The sequence below is a fragment of the Rousettus aegyptiacus genome, unplaced genomic scaffold (genome assembly GCF_014176215.1).
Source record: "Rousettus aegyptiacus isolate mRouAeg1 unplaced genomic scaffold, mRouAeg1.p scaffold_m13_p_1, whole genome shotgun sequence".
Taxonomy (NCBI): Eukaryota; Metazoa; Chordata; class Mammalia; order Chiroptera; family Pteropodidae; genus Rousettus; species Rousettus aegyptiacus.
In genome coordinates, this window is record NW_023416284.1 from 137,160,055 (window position 1) to 137,178,102 (window position 18,048).

An 18,048-nucleotide genomic window follows, 5' to 3' on the forward strand; every position below is an offset into this window, starting at 1 on the left:
ATCTATCATTTAGAGCACACCAGTGCTGAGCCTTACCTAGCCAAGAGAGTCAAGTATAAAATGTGTTCAGAGTTTCCTTCTGATTCTTCTCCAACATTTTGTACTCAACTTTGGCTGATTTTCATTTGGGTTAGATTGTCACTTTTTTTTCAAAAGTAGAAAATATAATTCATAAATAAAAAAAATCTCGAGAAATTTGTTTAATAAATGTAAATGATTCTAAAGTTTAAATTATATAGTTGACTCTAGCTGACATATTTCAAAATATCTAATTATCTGAGTTATCCAGGATAGATCTTTCTTTTTACTCTCTGCTTCTCTGCTTCTTCCTTCCTTCCTTCCTTCCTTCTTTCCTTCCTTCCTTCCTTCCTTCCTTCCTTCCTTCCTTCCTTCCTTCCTTCCTTTCTTTCTTTCTTCCTTTCTTCCTTTCTTTTTTCTTCCAACTAAATTAACTGGGTAGTTGGTGGTAGCTTGCTATCCAATAGCCACAGTGCAACAGAACCTACACTCTGATAAATAAAAGTTAGTTTGTCATTGAGGAGTTTTTGGTTTGCATTTTTTATAGCCAGCTCTAGCCACCTCATTGCTTAGATTTGTGTCACCAATTTAGAGAGCATAGATGACTAATCCTAAACTACTGTGTTTGTCTAATATTACAAGCTAAGACTTTGGTCTCAATAAATTATTATATTGTAGGAAATAATTCCATAAAACATTTTTAGAAATTGGATATTTCCCTAACTGAAGCATCTAATTTTTCTGCAGATGGCCTATCACACTTGTATGCTACTTGATAAATCATAGAGATCATAGAGTTTTTATATTATTTTATCTCATTTATTCCTTCAATATCTATTCACAACTATGGTGTGCTAGCTATATATATAATCGAAGAAGATGTCCTTGACCTTAAAGAGTTTATAGTTTGTCACTTACTCCTTCTAAAAACTATAAAAGGTGGCTCTTAGTATCTCAACCCATGGTTTAGAAAGGTTTAATAATTTAAATCAATATTGTGAAAATGCTAAGTAAAAGCCTTCTGAATCCATGATCCTGAATTTCTGACATAGCCACCCTAAGATGTATTAATAGTAGCATGGTTGTTCAAGTCAGATGAAACAGAGTTAGGATCTCAGCTTTCTTTTAATACCTGTATGAATGTGAGCAAGTTACTTATCTTCTCTGAGTATCCCCATTTGTGATGGGGACTGGTCATGCTCACCTTACAGGGTTATGAGGAAAACTAAATGAGAAAGTGGAGGTCAAATACAAAGGTCAAACACAGTGATTGAAGCACTGTGGTTTAAGGGGGTGTCATTGCACCAATAAATAAAAAATATTTAACATTTTAAAAATCTTTGGCACAATATGACATGTGCCAGTAGCCTGCTTTTGTAAAAGAAAAAAAAAAACTTATCAGAAACATGGTTAGGACTTGGGTGAGGAAGTAAGTCAGAGTGATAGAAGTGCAGAGTTAAATCTCGTCTTTTTTTTAAATTTTGATATCTTGTTCAGTCTTATAGCAGGCAGAAATCTAAAATAGCTCCCCAAAGGTATGTTTTCTTAAGCCCCGGAATCTGTAAACATGAAGAGCTATCACTCTCATGGCTACATTATGGTATATGTTCTGGTATGGTATATACCATGGTTTATGTTATGTTATGATATATGTTATATGTTATAATATGGTATATTATATGTTATGTTATATGTTATGCTACATTATTAGCAAGTGCAAATTTATTATGTTATGTTATATGTCACAGTTGACTTTAAGATAGGAAGATTATCAGGGTGGTTGTCACCTAATTACATGAGCCTTCAAATGCAGAGGTTTGTCCAACAGCAAAAGAGAAAGGCAGAAGCCAGGGAGTTCAAAGCATGGGAGGGATTCAACTTGCCGCCACTGCCTATGAAGAAGGAGGGAGACATAGGTAGAGACTAGGGAGTAGCCACAAGGAATGAGAGTGACCAATAGGCACAAATAACAAGAAAACAGAGACTTTGGTCCTACAACCACAAAGAATCGAATTCCGCTATTAACAGGAGTGACCCTGAAAGAAGACCAGTGATCTCCAATTTGATTTCAGCCTTATAAGATTCTGAACAGACACAGCCATGTTAACACAGACTTCTGACCTATAGAAACTGTGAGATACTAGATATTGCTTTAAGCCACTAAGTTTGTTGTAATTTTTATTCAACAATGGAACTAATACAATCATGAATATTAATTTTTATTTTAAAATATATTGTGTTAAATTTTCACTTATCTTGATTATTGAGTCTTTTTTGGTACTCCTTTAAATTTTATGCCTGCGTAGAGTTTCTCATTTTCACCCTAGTCCTGGTCTTGCAATGCTTTTTGCAAAGTAGGTACACAATGTATGCTGTTATCTTTACCCTTATTACTTCACAGCGGCTTCTAATTTTAGTCTTACTGATAGGGTATCTCCTTAATTTTCTAACTTATTCAAAGTTTCTCTCCATCTGCCCCTTCCCACTAATGGCCAGTGTCGATGCCTCCTTGCCTACATCAGGCCCACCAAGTCCTGGGACTAACCAGATGATTCCCTATTAAGGCAGTATCTTAAAGATATCACCAGATATGCCATGTAATTCTCTTTTTTAAACGGCTCCTGCCTCTGAAGCGATTTAAAAGCATTTTCTTCTTATATTTTTGGAAATGTATCTTCATCATTTAACATGGTACTTTAGGTTCATATTATGAACAAATTTATTCCCACAAATCTCACCTTTCTCCAACTTTCTTTAAAAATACTTTTGCTAAATGTAAATGGTTTGGGACTTGCAAGTTTGAGAAATATATTTGTATATGGGAAGATAAGAACAAAAAAGAGAAATGGCTAACAAATTTGCTCTCTGATCTAGCATATATGTGTTTAAATTGCTAGAGTAATTCTTGCTCAGGAGTTCTTACCTTATTACAAAAGGAAGAGAAGGAAAGTAGCTATAAGAATCATTTATAACCACACATATATGACTGTTTTCACTATAATTAAATCATAGATAGTTTATATATACAGAAAGTGGCCATTTTTACTGTGTGTGTTGATTCATAGTTGCATAACTAATCATGACAACTTTATTAATTGCTTATTATCAAGGGTTTTCTCTTTTATTAGAGAACAAGTGACTTCCTTCCCTTACACTGGTGTGCGTATATATCTCTGTGTGATAGAGATTAATGCATAAAGCTTTGCAGGAAACTGCCTCATTGATTTTGTTACCTTTATATTTGTCTTCCTTAGATGACTTCCACTAACATAGATGGAGGATGTACAGTCCATTTCAGTGGGATACACAGAGCCCTGCCTACAGTGGTTGGAATTCTGGCTTAAATTGAGGCAACTGAGTAAGTAAGAGGTTAAAGGGATATTTTTAGAGAAATGAATGCATTATATCATTGGTTATTTTTTAAGTTCCCAGTACAGCACTTCTTTGATGGAGGTACTTTTATAATGTTAGTCCTTGCATGTGGTTTGAATACTAATTAGAAAATGCATTGCCAACACTGATGTAATGATGTGCCCTAGAATATTATTCAGTGTTGTAATAAGTTGTACATAAGGTCTATCTCTGAAATCTATGTGTTTGAACATCCTTATGCCATATTTTCAAATTCTTCAAATCTCATGTTAGCCAATCCGCTCCTGTACTGTATGATTCAGAAATGTTTTCAAAACCCCATGTTGTTTCCCCTATTATTGACTTAAATTGATTTCTGACATTTTTATGCAGTAGTAAATACTACTCTTAAACACAAGTTAGTCTAGCAGCCTCAGAGCTAATGATGAATAAATGTAACCCACCTCAGTACACAGTATCTCCTTTTAGAGAAAACTCCTCAAAAGTCTTTACTGAAGAGAAGTATCAAATCAGTACCTTAGAGTCTTCTGTGCTAAGATAGTGCATTGAATACAAGAAAGCTGATGGGGTAGTTTTAAAAAATGTCCTGACAGAGTCAAGGTGATGGCCATTTTTAGCTGCCCTGCTATCCATCACCTCTTTCAGCCAAGCATACTCCATCATATGCAACAGCCTCATGAATTTATGCATCAAGCTGTGCAGCCAGTCGTGCCGAGGGCGCTGGTGACAAGTGAAATTGCTGTGCGCCTCATTTAGCTGTTTATTGCGCCTGAGTACGTGTTGCAGCTGTCATCCCACGATGGGATGATAGTGCTCGTTAATAGACAAGACAGGCAAATAATGATGGAGGCCACAGCAAGAGATGCTCATCTGCCAATGGGCTCTGAGCAATATCACAAACATCCACAAAGTTTTTCATCAAAAGCAGCTCTGTAAGAAAATAGAGAGGGCAAGGCTGATCTTCATGGGACTAACAAGGGAAATTAAACTTTTGAAAAAAAGTGTAGCCTTGTAGATTGTGTAACTTAGGGCTTCCACACTGTGTTTACCTTTTAAAAGGAGCACAGGAAAATGACCACACACACCAACCAGGTTGGATACCAGTGTCCAAGTTGACTGTATTCCTACCACATGCCATAGAATTAACCTTGGCCTTATTCTGCCGTCAACTGTGGCCCCAAGGATTTGTAAATGTTATTTTTCAACTATTTTATGACTTGTTTCATACATTTAGGATTTGAATTTGTTATCTTTAGGTTCTTTTCATTCAGTGGGAAGTAACTAGGAATAGAAACATTCTATCTTAAGATTTGAATGGAATTTTCTTTTGTATAAAATTGAATTGTACTCAAGCATTCATATCTGGGCATATAGGAAAGAGGCTCAATAAAATCTCTATGAAATGAAAGTCTGTTAAAGAACCGACTTTCATTTCCTTCCTTCTCTAAGTATGTGGTGCTTAATCTTATAGATATTTTACAGTTGGTCATTAGCCAGTGCCTAAGGTAGGAGTTTAAATGTTAATCGTTATGATTTTGCCAACAGGTTATTCATTTTGTAAGAATATAGAACTTAAAGAGCTAACATGTTTTGTGTCATGAGATGAAGTAAATTCCGACAATCCTTTGCAAACATTTATATACAATTGTAATACTCAACAGAACTTGAATTCTGTGGTTGCTAATTGAATATTGTTTTGAGTCCAAAATATAGGAGCAAATATGAAGATCCAAATTGTGAACCTAGGATGGAAATAATTTCAGATGTTTTGTAATTTAACAGAAAAACTGGGAAAACCCACTATCATAAAAAAATGAAAATCAAATATAGGGATTATTCATTAAACGCAGTGTTTAGGAAATGACTTTCTTGGATAACATACCATGTGGCCATGGTCTTTTTAGTAGAGACTATCTTACAATGAGGAAAGACCACCAAAAGTTTAACAAAGACATTATTATTGACATTATTTTTAATAACCATGTCAAGAACCACAGAAAGTACTAAGCACTCCTACATAGAGAGAACACCCTTACTGGGATCAGAGAGATATAAAGGTGGAAAAACACTTTTAAACTGTGTAATTTGACCTCCTCATTTTAAGATGAGGAAACCAAGTCCCAGAGAGGCCAAGTAACCCAAGTCACCTGCAGCATCGACAGTGAACCCGGGTCTCTGAGACCCTAGTGTCCTCCAGGGCTGCCTCACAGGCAACCTTTCTCACATCCTTTCTGTGACTAACAGTGTGAGTCTTTTTTTAAAAGATATTTACTTGCAGAAGTTTTACTTTTATTTATATGTTACTTTGAAAGAATACTCTGATTTTTAAATTTATCATGTAGGTATGCTTATTTCTTTAAAAAGTAGAAGAGTTGAGAATACAAAATATCTTACAATAAGTTTAAAATAATAAGGGATGTGTAATGAAAGTGAAGAGTTATAACAAGAATTCTCAGACTAAGGATAATTACTAAATTTCAATATAAAATTTACCACTGATTTAGAAGGGTTGATTCATTCTTAAATGTAATTATTGTCTTTGAGCCAAAAATTACTTCAGTAAGAATGGATTTTCAGTTTTATGATAGAAATAAATGAGGAAATGTAAGTTAACTTGCAAAGAATATAGTTTTATGATGCACGTTTCAAGAATATACATATTCTGTAAAGTGAGGCGCACCCATATTAATTATTTAAAGGTGTCTTCCTTCTTTAAAAAATTCATATGTGTGAATCTTTTGTTATTCAAAATGTACAATTTTAAGAACAACTTTCCACTGGGTTTCTTGATCCGGAAATATCTATTTGTCTTAGAAGTCTTTGATAAACACTTAGTGTACAGGGCAATGCATATTCTACAACAATTAATTTGAATGCACAGTAGACATCATTATACAGGAGGTACAAAATCACATTTGGATTATACGTTAGAGTAGTGATTTAGCTCAGAGTCTTAATGTAAATCCCATGGACTAGCATGTAATAATTTTATGTACTTTATTTCCTTTTCCTTGTTTTGTGCTTACTGTGGAATAATACAGTAGGAGCTACATTCTACTTCTTTGCTTTTTCAAAAATAATAAAAATCTTTGGGGGGGGCATTTACGGAACGAATGGTCAGCAAATTTGAATATGTTGACTTCTTTTTCTTAATGAAATGGAAAAGAGATGTGTGTTACACACACACACAAAGTTTTATTAATGTTTCATAAAATGGTTGCTACAATCAAAGGAACTGCTCTGAAAATTAAATTACTGGGCTGACTCTGAAAATCAGCATAATATGCTCTGTTTAATTCAGTCATGCTAAGATGTTAGATTCCCCTTCATTCTCTCAGCTTTCTCTCTCCTTCACCTGGGGGCATCTGCTGATGAGTCTCTTCTAGAGGTTGTTTAATGACTATTTTACAGGAACTGTCAGCTTTCTAAAGCCCAGTGGCATTGGGCGTCACTGTATTACCAGCCTTTTTACACCATTTGCCTGACTGTAAATTGGAGGTTTAAAAGTACAAGAAAAGCTCCTATTTGATTTAATGACTGGCTGATGGAGGTCGATTAATCTTTCTATGCTCTGATGTTTTACTCATAAAGGTCATCTATTGTTTGTTTATACTTACTTTTCTGATTTTAGAAAAACAAGAAATAAGAAGACCATTTGAAGAAGAGCAGATAGTCGCCTTAAGAAAATCCTTGTCATATGCACTCTGGGATTTGGACACAAATTCTAATTATACAGTAAGTGAAATGAACACAGCCTTTACATTAACTTATTATAAAGCTGCAAAACCACAATATCTGCTCAATTTGGTTAAAGAAATTGAAGACATTGGCTCCTCCTCCTCCTCCTCCTCCTCCTCCTCCTCCTCCTCCTTCTTCTTCTTCTTTGGCAGCAAGGGGTTATTTGTTTCCATTTGAAAAATTAGAAAATAAATAAATAAATAAATAAATAAATAAATAAATAAACAATAAAACAATAGCAATTAACTCTTTTGTCAGATTAGATTAATTTGTTGTAGTCTTGATACATTATACAGATTCTTGCTTGCTTCTTGAATTTTAACATGAGCACTTAGAATATCTATCAAATTATTTTTGTCCATTTTAATTTTTGATCAAGGGATAACTCTTTTGAACAAAGAGTACACCAATCAGTCAAAGCTAGTCAACAAAGAGCAAAGCTAGTCACAAAAAAAGTAGCACATGGAAGATGATGCTGAGGAAATATTCAACAAGTTTCTAAATCTAGTCTTAAAAGTTCAGACAACATAGCAGAATTCTTCTTTGACCAATCAAAATATCATCTAACCTTTGTCTTCTTCCAAACAGAGTGGAACAATGATTCTGGCAGTTTTTCCTGAATGGAGATTTATTACAAGTGATTACAAGAGAGTAAGACACAAAAGCATGTATGTAGTGAGCAAAAATGGTTCTTAATCTCCCCTTTCCTTAGAGAATGAAAATAATATAAACACTGAAGAAAAATAGGGTCTCATAGCCTCTCATTGGCCAATCTATTCTGACATGCAGAGCCAAAGTATCTAGATATCAGTTTTGGAAAATCCCTAAAAGTAGAAATTTTGCTATTACCAAGCAATTTGGGGTGTAAAAAGACCACATAAGTTAACTTTGACTGTTGTCTGTTTTAATCTCAAGTTCACATTCTACTACCAAATGGCCACAGTGCAACCACACATACTAGAATGATGGCTAAAATTTTGACAAGTTTTTCGTAATGTATTCTTTGAAAGACATTTCCAAGGGCAAATGTAGGAGAAGGAATAACTAATAGGTGGCTTCTGATATCACTGGCATAGCATAATGTAGCTTCTCCAATGCAGCAGCTCAAATATCACCTCTTCCTGAGAAGTTCCAGGACTTTCTTTTACTGTACAGCCTCTTCCTTGAGCTTTTACTATAGGAATTGAATTCATTTATTTACATAGTGATACTTCTCTGGAGATTTGTCCTGGCAATGTCAGGGCCTGTTTTATATTTATCTTGACATGCCCCAGACATCACAGTACCTAGGACAGGGATAAACACTCTATAAATATTGCTTAATTTATGTAATCGAGTTATGGTGTTTTTCATGTTCAGTAGAGGACTTACTAAAGTCCTAAAAATTACATTCCTCATTTGAATCCAGACTGCCTCCCATTACTAAGCATGAAGGAGCAACAAGATTGGACATGAAGGTGGATGCTCTAATCTCAGTTCTGTCAGACTGTGGCTACCAAGCCAGGCACTTAAACTTGAGATTCCTTAATTGTTTATCTCTAAAACTCAGGATTAGATACATCACTGAGATCCTTGCTAGGCATGATACTCTGATTCTTAAATCGCTGCTACTCTCATTTCTGGTCAGCCATTTTCTTTCAGTCTACTTGCAACTCTAAATTATTACTGATATCTAACCAATATTAAGCAGTTATTCAGACATTAATATTATACTTATAACATTAATATCATCTTCTATAATTCTCACAACAATCCTATGAGTTAAATTTTTATGCATAGTGAAATTGAGGCTCAGAAAGATTAAATACTTGTCCAGAGAATCACATTAAGAATCACATTAGCCACAGGTGGCATAGATAAGGTTCAAACCTTTCAAGCCTTGGTCTCCCAGTGCTGATCTTTTTTTCTTTCTTTCTTTCTTTTTTTTTTTTTTTGCTTGTTCCATTGTGATGCCTAATTCTATCTGTGACTTATTTTTTCCTGGACTTCTAAAAGGATAGTATTGTAATGTTTTAGGTAGAATTTCTGAAAGAAACAATAGGACCTTCCGTGAAAAGACAGATTTATTATGTCAGGCATTCTGAGTTGTACTGTTATCAGAGGTTATGAGGTTGCTCTGATCCTCCATATCTTTTCTCATCCTCTGGTGGCCAATATCATGCATTTTCAAGACAGCTGGCCAATGGACTCTGTGGCCATAAAATAGAGCTCAGCAAGCTGCTCACACAAGGGCTGAACTTGTGACCTCACACCCCAAGCAATTGAATTAAATAGCCAAAGAAAAGTCTAACGAACAGGGCATGAAATAAAACACTGCCCCAGAGATATGGAAATATTTATTATTTAATACATTTATATTTAATTAATTTCAAATGTTTGTTTTTGAACTTGCACTTGGTAAAACAATGGACCAAAAACTGCAGAATAAATGCATAATTATAGACCTCTAGAGATTAAAGTGTAAGGGGAGAGGGAAAAACAAGTGCGTGGATGTCCACAGATCCTAAGAGAGGACAAGCCAAGTGCCATGGAAGTGAATAGCCAGAACACTCATCTAGGTGTGAGGTATTAGAAAAACATTCGTGAGGTGACTTCAATAACATCTCACTTTTCCTCGGTGCCTTTCCATATCTGTAGAATCTTTTAAGATCAGGAATAGCCCCCAAGTGGCCACATCAAAGGGACTTTTTAAAGCTAATTGGCTCTCATAGCTTCTTCCCTAGTTTGTGCAATGGTTCTGGCTTGACTTTACTCCTCTCTGTATTGTGATCTTGTTTTTATCTAACCCCAAGCGATCCAGGTGATTCCTAGTTTGTTCTTTCTTTTGAGTTCCCATTTACTTATTCCTCTGAGTGCTGCCTGGGTCTTGTCTTTGATTTTGCTTTTACTCTCTAAATCTTGGGGTTCACTTCCCCAGCGTTATACTGATGGTCCTGATGCAATTGTCACCTAGAGTCTCTGAAGCCTTCACTCCACACCGTTCTCCTCAACTTTCAGAGAAGCCCAGAGATTCCCATCTTCATCTTTTGAAATGCTACAGCAGTGTTTGCCTTAGGACAGCGATTCTAGAATCTAGAATATTTTGAAAAGATAAATATAGCATTTTACTATAAGTGAACTAAACCCAGGAACTATTAGCTAAGTTTTCAACCCAAGGTCAGCTTGACCAGCAAGCAGGGACTTATAGATAGACATTAACTTTCAGCTAATGGATAAGAAATTAACTGAGGTAACAGAGTGTCAAGGAGTGGCTTTCTCTTCTTCAGTGCAATTTACTGAAAGTTGGTTCTCTCCACAAAATTCGTAAATTGAAATTCTATTAGGAGGCGAGGCCTTTGGCGGATGATTAGGTTGTGAGGGCAGGGTCCTCATAAATGGGATGAGTGCCTTTATAAACAGATCCAAGGAAGATCTCTTGTCCTCTTTCCACCATGCGAGGATACAAGGAAAAAGAGGCAGTTTGTAACTGAGAAGAGGGCCCAACTGGCATACTGGCACTCTGATCTCAGACTTCCAGAACCATGAGAAATAATTTCTGTTATTTATAACCTCTCAGTCCATGGCACTTTTTTTTTTTTATAGCAGCCTGAACCTTCAACCTCTCTTTCTCAACTGGCTTTTCCTTTAAGATCTCCAACTCTGAGATTCTGTAAGACATAGTACCAACCAAGTTGAGCATATGGGAAAATAAAATGATTTATTTTACTGTTTTTGTTGTCTACAAATCCATTGTTTCCTTCTAGAAATTTACTCCATAAAATGAGTCATTATTTTAAGCCACCATTTTATTTTTAATTTATAGAGTTTAGAATAAAAAATTACCTCTATTATTGTTCAGTAAACAGTAATTAATTTAATAGCTCTTGATCAATGCCAGCTCTTAAGTTAGTATCTCCAGCAAACTACATGCAATATTTAAAGTGAATTCGAACTTCATTATTACTATATGTGTCCAATTAGAATAATCATAATCTCTCATTAGAAGCCACCTTCAATGTTCCATCTTAATATATGTTATATTCGGGATCTGATTTAGGTAAGTTAAGTCTCTGATTATGCTTAAACATTTCTTTTCTAAGATTTCTGTGAAATAACGCTGACTAAAAAAAATCTATAACAATTTAAAAAGGATGAATTACTTACCAGTAATTGCATATCAAATACAATATAAACGAACCCCAATTTATTAGATGATATTTCTCTATTGCTTTGACAATATAGAATTTGAGGCCCTCCTGAAGTTCCACTTCATTCTTTTTTCCATAAAGCTTCAATGTGTTTAACAGATCATCTCTGTAGATCTGTAATGATCATTGCAATAGGAAATACGGACAGTAAAGAGGTCGCTTCGTAGGCTTACTGCCAGATTTGGAAAACCACCATAATGAGTCATTTCTGCCAAGTAAGTGAAATCTGAATGCTGGCTAAAACATTTGAAAAAAAAAAAAAAGTAGAAAGAAAACCATGCTGGCTAATAGGCGCTAATGTGTGAATAATAATTAGCACAATTAAGTGACTGGCACTGTGCAGGTGAAGTTTTTAGAATACAAAACGCTAATGTAGGGGTTTCCATACACATAAACAAAGCTTTAAGATGGGCCAGTGTGAGAAGTGAAATATGGAGATGTTTAAGGGTGAGTATAACAGTTGCAGAATTCTCACTGCAGGTATGTTAATCTTAGGTATAGTAATTCTATGAATGTAAATCATTATTATAACCTTATATCCTCAGAGATTATATCTATACATCTATATCGATATCTATATCTATATATATATATATATCATAACCCTATATATGAAAAACAGTTTTTAAAATCTGCTAAAAGATCTATTAATATTAAATTAATGTGTATGGTTAGAAAATATCATATATACAAAGCCACACTACCTAGATGACTACTCAGATAGCTATTTATCTCTCCTTACTTCCTGAGCCCCTAATATATTGTGTTTCTATTCTTTAACTCTGTCTATATGTATTCCCTCCATGGCCCCTCCCTCTCCACCTATCATTATATTTGAATATATAGGACCTATTTTCTCAGGAAACAGTACAGAATTATAGCTGAGAAACACAATGGTCTTAGTTCATCTAACATAGAGAATAAATTATTATTCTCTCTTAGAAATACTGCTGTGTCAAGGTCAGGGTTGAGGTCATTTACAAGGCAATGTAGAGGACAGCATATAATTTACTAGCCAGAATTACTCACAGCTGATGCTGTGTTAGGGGGATGGGGACCTTTCCATCAGAAATCTATACTCATTTAGCTTTCATAAACAAATGCTTTTAAGAGTATAAAAAAATTCTATGTAGTGAGCTTAATTAAGAATCATCAAATTACCCACTATTTTTGTTCACCTTTGGAAAATATATTTAGTAGCTGATGATTAGCGACCTGTGTGTTTATTCAACAGGAATAAGGAACTCTAAATCAACATGTTCTAATGTGCTGTCCTTTGCAACTGAAGATAACACTATTGACTCACAATCAACAGGCATGTATTTATTTCCTCTTTCTTTTTTTTTTGGTGGGGGGTGGGATGGAGTAAAGTATTAATAATAAGTGGACTATCATTTTCAGTTTCTTACTTTGTCAAATTTGTGACCAGCAGCTTTAATCTAAGAAATAGCTTCCCAGGACAAAACAAGTAGCCTTGATTATGAAATAGAATTAACATGGGATAAATAATATTTTTGTTCTTTGTACAAAGTCACTTAGAGAATTTTAAAATAGTTCAGATACTCATAGGTTTCAGTGTTTTAAACATTCTTATTTGATGGTCCCATTCACCACTACTATTTGCTATATAATCTCTCTTCATTCTCTGTGCAGCTAGGAATGTGCCTCTGAAGTAAAATGGGGAAGAGTAGGGGAAGGACTATCAAGAAAGAATCTAGAAGATACTAAAGTCAGACACCCTAGGGGTGAAATTGATCTGGGTCTGCAAATATGGTAAGTTAGATCACAATCTGAACGTCATAAGTTCAATTCAATATTTTAGCCCATCTGCATCATTTCACTTAAATTTCAAAATATTGAAGAACCTCCTTGTTTGACAGATTCTGCTTCTCTGCCCCCTATCCTATACCTTTCCATCTCTTTCAGGACATAGACATTCTTTTAATAAGCATTGCTTTAAGCAAAAGGGATTTAAAAGCAAATTAAAAGAGGCCCCAAATTCTCTAGCAGGAAATATTGACACATACATAGATAATTATCTACTACGTATGTAAAGAGCCACAAATTCCCACAGAAGGGGTGCCCAATCCATGCTGCAGGTGGAAGGGATGAGGGAGTTAAGAGGATGGAATGTTAAGGAAAGCTTTCTAGGCAACTGGTTCTGTTTGCTCCTAAATTTCAAAGTTTTTCTTTTCTAGTGACTCCTTGGACTCCATAAACATGCTTGTTTTTCCTACACTAAAAGAAAGAAAAATCTCATCAGCCCAGTGCTTCTCTCTAACAAGTACCACAGCTCTTCCTACTCCCTCACTCCCTCACTCAGCCAGCTTTCTTCCCTGTGCGGTTTCCATTGCCTCTGCTTTCAGTCTCACCACTTGGTTGAAACTTTTCTACCTTTGATTGTTCCTTTTGAGCCCTCTTTCTTTTTAGAAACTATTTATTCACAGAAATTCCATAGCAGAGCTCATTTCAGTTTCTCCTCTGATCTGTCTGAGGATTCCAAATCCTATCCTCTGCTCCCATTTTAAACTGGTATTCTTGGTCTCCCGCTATGGGCAATTGCTCTGTACATTGTCCGTAGTGATAGGCATGTATGAAGGGTGTCTTATCCCTGCTATTGGTTTAAGATAACACTTAAATACTTTCATCTTCTAAATCCAGGTCTCTAGCCCTCAGATCTTCTCTGCGTTTCAGAATTGAATATACTGTTACTGGAAATCTCTACTTGACTGCGCCAGAGACATTTCCACATTTTCAACATGCTCCAAAACTTCTCTCATTGTCTCCTCCTTAGCCTAACACATCTGTGTCAAATCTTGCTGCTCCTCATAATGCTTCTAACTAGGAGCCATAGGGGTCATTTCAAAATTTTCTCCCTCCCTTCCTCCTTTCCTCCATTCTTTCCTTCTCTCTTTTCAGACCTTTGCCAAGTCCTCTACTTACCTCCTAAACATTTCTCAACTCTTCCTCTTTGGCCCAATTAGTGCCTTTTTAATCCCTGAGGCTTCTTCTGTTTCACAAGAGTTGGGCTCAAAGGCAAATTAAACCTAAACCTAATGAAGCTTAAGCATCTGGCTCCTCCTCTTTTAAGGCAATGTGCTCAAACAGTCATGTATTTTTGTAAATTAGGTACTGGAGATATTTTAATCGCAATCAGCCCAGTTTGCTGTACTGAGTCCATAGCACTTTTATTTTTTTTTAGGTTGAGTGGCACCAGAATGGCTATCAAGCATTTTTAACCTCTGTCTAAGGAGAGGGTGAATTGGGAACACATTAGTTTGGATTCATGGGACATATTTATGTTGCTAGCAGTCGCTTGTATGAGGAGTTAAATTATTGCCAACCATCCAGGATTAAGAATGGCTTCCAGGAATAGTTGTCGCCCCCACTGTGCCAGCCCACCCAGAGTGGTCAAACAAAGCACAAAGCAGCCGATGCAGAGTTCGGGTCGCGACACAACCATGTCCTATGGCTCCAGATGCAGAAGTACATGTAAATCAGAGGACAAACTAGATAGGAAAAGGCACAGGTACAGAATCTAGTCTGCGCGCAACTACTTTGAGTCATCAAATATGTAAAAATATAAGTGAAAAGCTCATTTCTCATCAATCCCTAGTCAGCCTAGAAATTATGTCAGAAATGTGCTCAAAAATAAAGCAAATATGATTATAAATACAACATGGATTTTTTCTTTTTTGATGGAAATAACATAAAATGGAATTTAACAAATTCCTGTATTTTTAAGGAAAAATCTTGTCATAGTGCTGTGCGGAGAACCTGATAGTTTGGGTATCCCAACATTCCTGAATCACTTTATAATCTACCTGACTCATCTTATTCTGAAAAAAATGCTGCTCTGTTCCAATGGAAATGGCATGTAAAATTGCTGCCAGTGAAGAAATAGCTTGAAGAAATAAATTATCTGGTGATAAAACTTCTACACGTGTTAATTAGTAAGTCAGTATATGTAGTATAAACGTAATTTGGTAGTACATTTAAGTCATTAATTGTATTCAAGTTGCTCATATGTCTATTTAAATTACTATTATTTTTCTTTAAAAGGACCCACAGCCTTGCTAGAGTTAATTATCCCCATTTTACAGATATGTAAATTGAAGAACATGTGATTTAAACATTTCCAAGGCCAGTTAGGTGGCAGTAATAATGGTTAAAGTAGGAATTCAAGTTCAACTCTTTTAATTCTGAAATCCTAATTATTTTTATTATGTCATGGTAGTTCCACAAATAGTTAAATTTTAAAAAATTATGAAAGTTTTTCCACCCAAAACTAAAAGTCAATACCATTTTGTGACTCAATGATACTATAACAAAAGAGCTCTGGTAATTTTTTTTTATATTACTCTCACTTAAAATGCTTTGTGTAAATTGAAATTTCTTACAGATATTATTAGTACTTACTGATGTACACCGTATTTTTTCTTAAGACTTTACTAATGCAAATTTCAAGGATTATATTATTTAAACCTTAGCAAATTTTATTAAATGCATTAATGAGAATCGTTTTTAAATTTGTTTGTAAATCTTCAAAATTATCAAAGTGTCAAGGCAATCTGTTCCTCACACTTTACCCTTGAAAGCTGATGTTAGTCCTCTGAAAGCAGCTAAAAGGACTGAGGTAATAATAAATGAGAAAATGAATCCCTGGAATAATAATTAAAATGGCACCCAACTGAAAGATCATGACAAAACATGCCATGACAGGTAGTGGAAATTAAAAAACCAAAATTAATCAAAATATGAAATAAGCACCAATAATTAAAGCCCCTTACAAAAATTAAAGATAGTGACTCCTTTAATGATGACAGAAGCCTTAAAGGTATGAATATGATACATTATAATACAACCTGCTACTTGGCAGCAGCCAATTCACAAATATTCATGCAGGAAGAACAGAGAAAATGTTTCTTACATCTTGAAAGCTAAATCTAAATAAAAACAAACTAACAAGCATATCTGATGACAGTTTTCTCTTCAACATTTTATAAATTAAAATTATAAATTTTATTTCTAATATAGACTACAAAAAAAGTGTTTTGAGGGAAAAAAATCAAGAGATGATTTTACCCTAGTACTTAATAGAAAAACCTTTGAAGTGGGAAGTATGGGAAGGCAGTAGAATGGTTCAGTAGTTTGACCTTTACAGCTTTCTTTTTCATCCTTAGAAATTTTTCACTAAAATATTTAACAAGAGTAGGATTTGAAAACGTGAAGTTGATAATTTATCTTTGAACAAAGTGAATACTAACTGTATATGGAATAGAAATAGATATCATTTTGAGTTGGAGGGAAACAATGAAATTATCTGATAATAAAAAGCATAAGAATAAGGAAGCAAAATAAAACTGAATTAAGAAAAGAAATAAACTCAAAAAATAATGTGGCTTTTAAAGATAAATAGAATTCATTTTAAACCATTACTTTATTCTAATGTTGAGCTTCATTGGTAAAAATAAAATAAAATAAAATAAGCCCAACGGGATACTTTTAATTTTCTCCTAATCTCATGGATGTATTTCTTAATCTTTAGGTCATCTAAAGATAAAAATGAATTCTTGACCAATATAATATATGAAATCATATAGGAAGGATAACTTTTCAAAAGATAGAGAATATTTCTCAGGATAAAATAAAGTTTAAATAAAAGCCTAAAGATCCTTAAAGGTGACGCAATTGATAGCAGAACAAAAAAAACTATATGTTGATGAAATTAACAATGGTTTGCATTGTGGTAATTGTTAAAATGTATTTTCATCAACTCTAATCTCAAATGTAAAAATTCCTGCCTCCTATATTAAAAGATTAAGATTCTCTCTCAAAGATCTTAATCTCAACATTCTCAAGAATCTCAGTCATGTACTGGTGTCGGCTGCTCTCTCACCAAAGGTCAAAATGAGTGTGTCACATCTCCAGGTAGATATGAATGTTACAGAAAAAAATATTTTAGGCAAAAGTTGATTTTTCCAGGCTCTAGGAGGAATAGTATCAAAGATAGTCCACAGAGAAATCTGAAAGCACACATATAGTAAGAAATGAACAGAAATTAGGAAGAATTTGTCTTTCTTGAAAACTTTTTTTTTAAAGAAAATGGAAGATAAAAAGAAAGGATTGTTCATTACAGTATGATGTTTATTGTTAGTGTTGAATTACCGTTGTCAATTTCAAAACAGAGCAAGCACAAAAATTTAAATGATAAGTGCATTATTTAGCATGGAAGTCAGTAATAGAAGATGTCAGAAGGAGGCAAGGAAAACAAAGAGGTGATGACACTGAAACTGAATCAGGTGTCTCTCAGGACATTATATTTCTTTTTAATTGTTAAAGGCACACGGGCCTACAGATCTCCAAAAGCTGAATTAGAATGAGTAAATTTAAACTTTGGTTGCAATTACCACAATGATAAAATGCCTGGAAATAATTTAAAGTTCATCGAATGTCTCATTTCTCCCAAGAACCTCACCTGATCATCTTAGGAACTTTACATGCATCGCTTGAATAACAAATTATATGGTCCCCCTGGTAACCCTTAACTTACTCAAAGATCACAGGGTATATATATATTTTTTTATCAAGATGTTTTTTCTAAAGGGAAAAATTATTAGATTATTTCAGAACAATTATTGTAGAGTTGTACTGATGACACTCAATTTCCACTCTCCTATACACACAACATCACTACATATATTAAAAATTACAATCACCCTCCTTCTCCTAT

General features: G+C 34.5%; 1 long non-coding RNA gene across 1 annotated transcript in view; it reads left to right on the forward strand.

Annotated features, from left to right (window-relative positions):
* The window catches only part of LOC107514361, a 100,278-nt gene extending 87,648 nt beyond the window's left edge, over window positions 1-12,630 (forward strand). Inside the window, exons 3-5 of the long non-coding RNA XR_001597755.2 lie at window positions 3,273-3,376; window positions 7,022-7,125; window positions 12,550-12,630. This is a non-coding gene — a long non-coding RNA (uncharacterized LOC107514361). The remainder of the gene's footprint in view (window positions 1-3,272; window positions 3,377-7,021; window positions 7,126-12,549) is intronic.
* The last annotated feature ends 5,418 nt before the right edge of the window (window positions 12,631-18,048 follow it).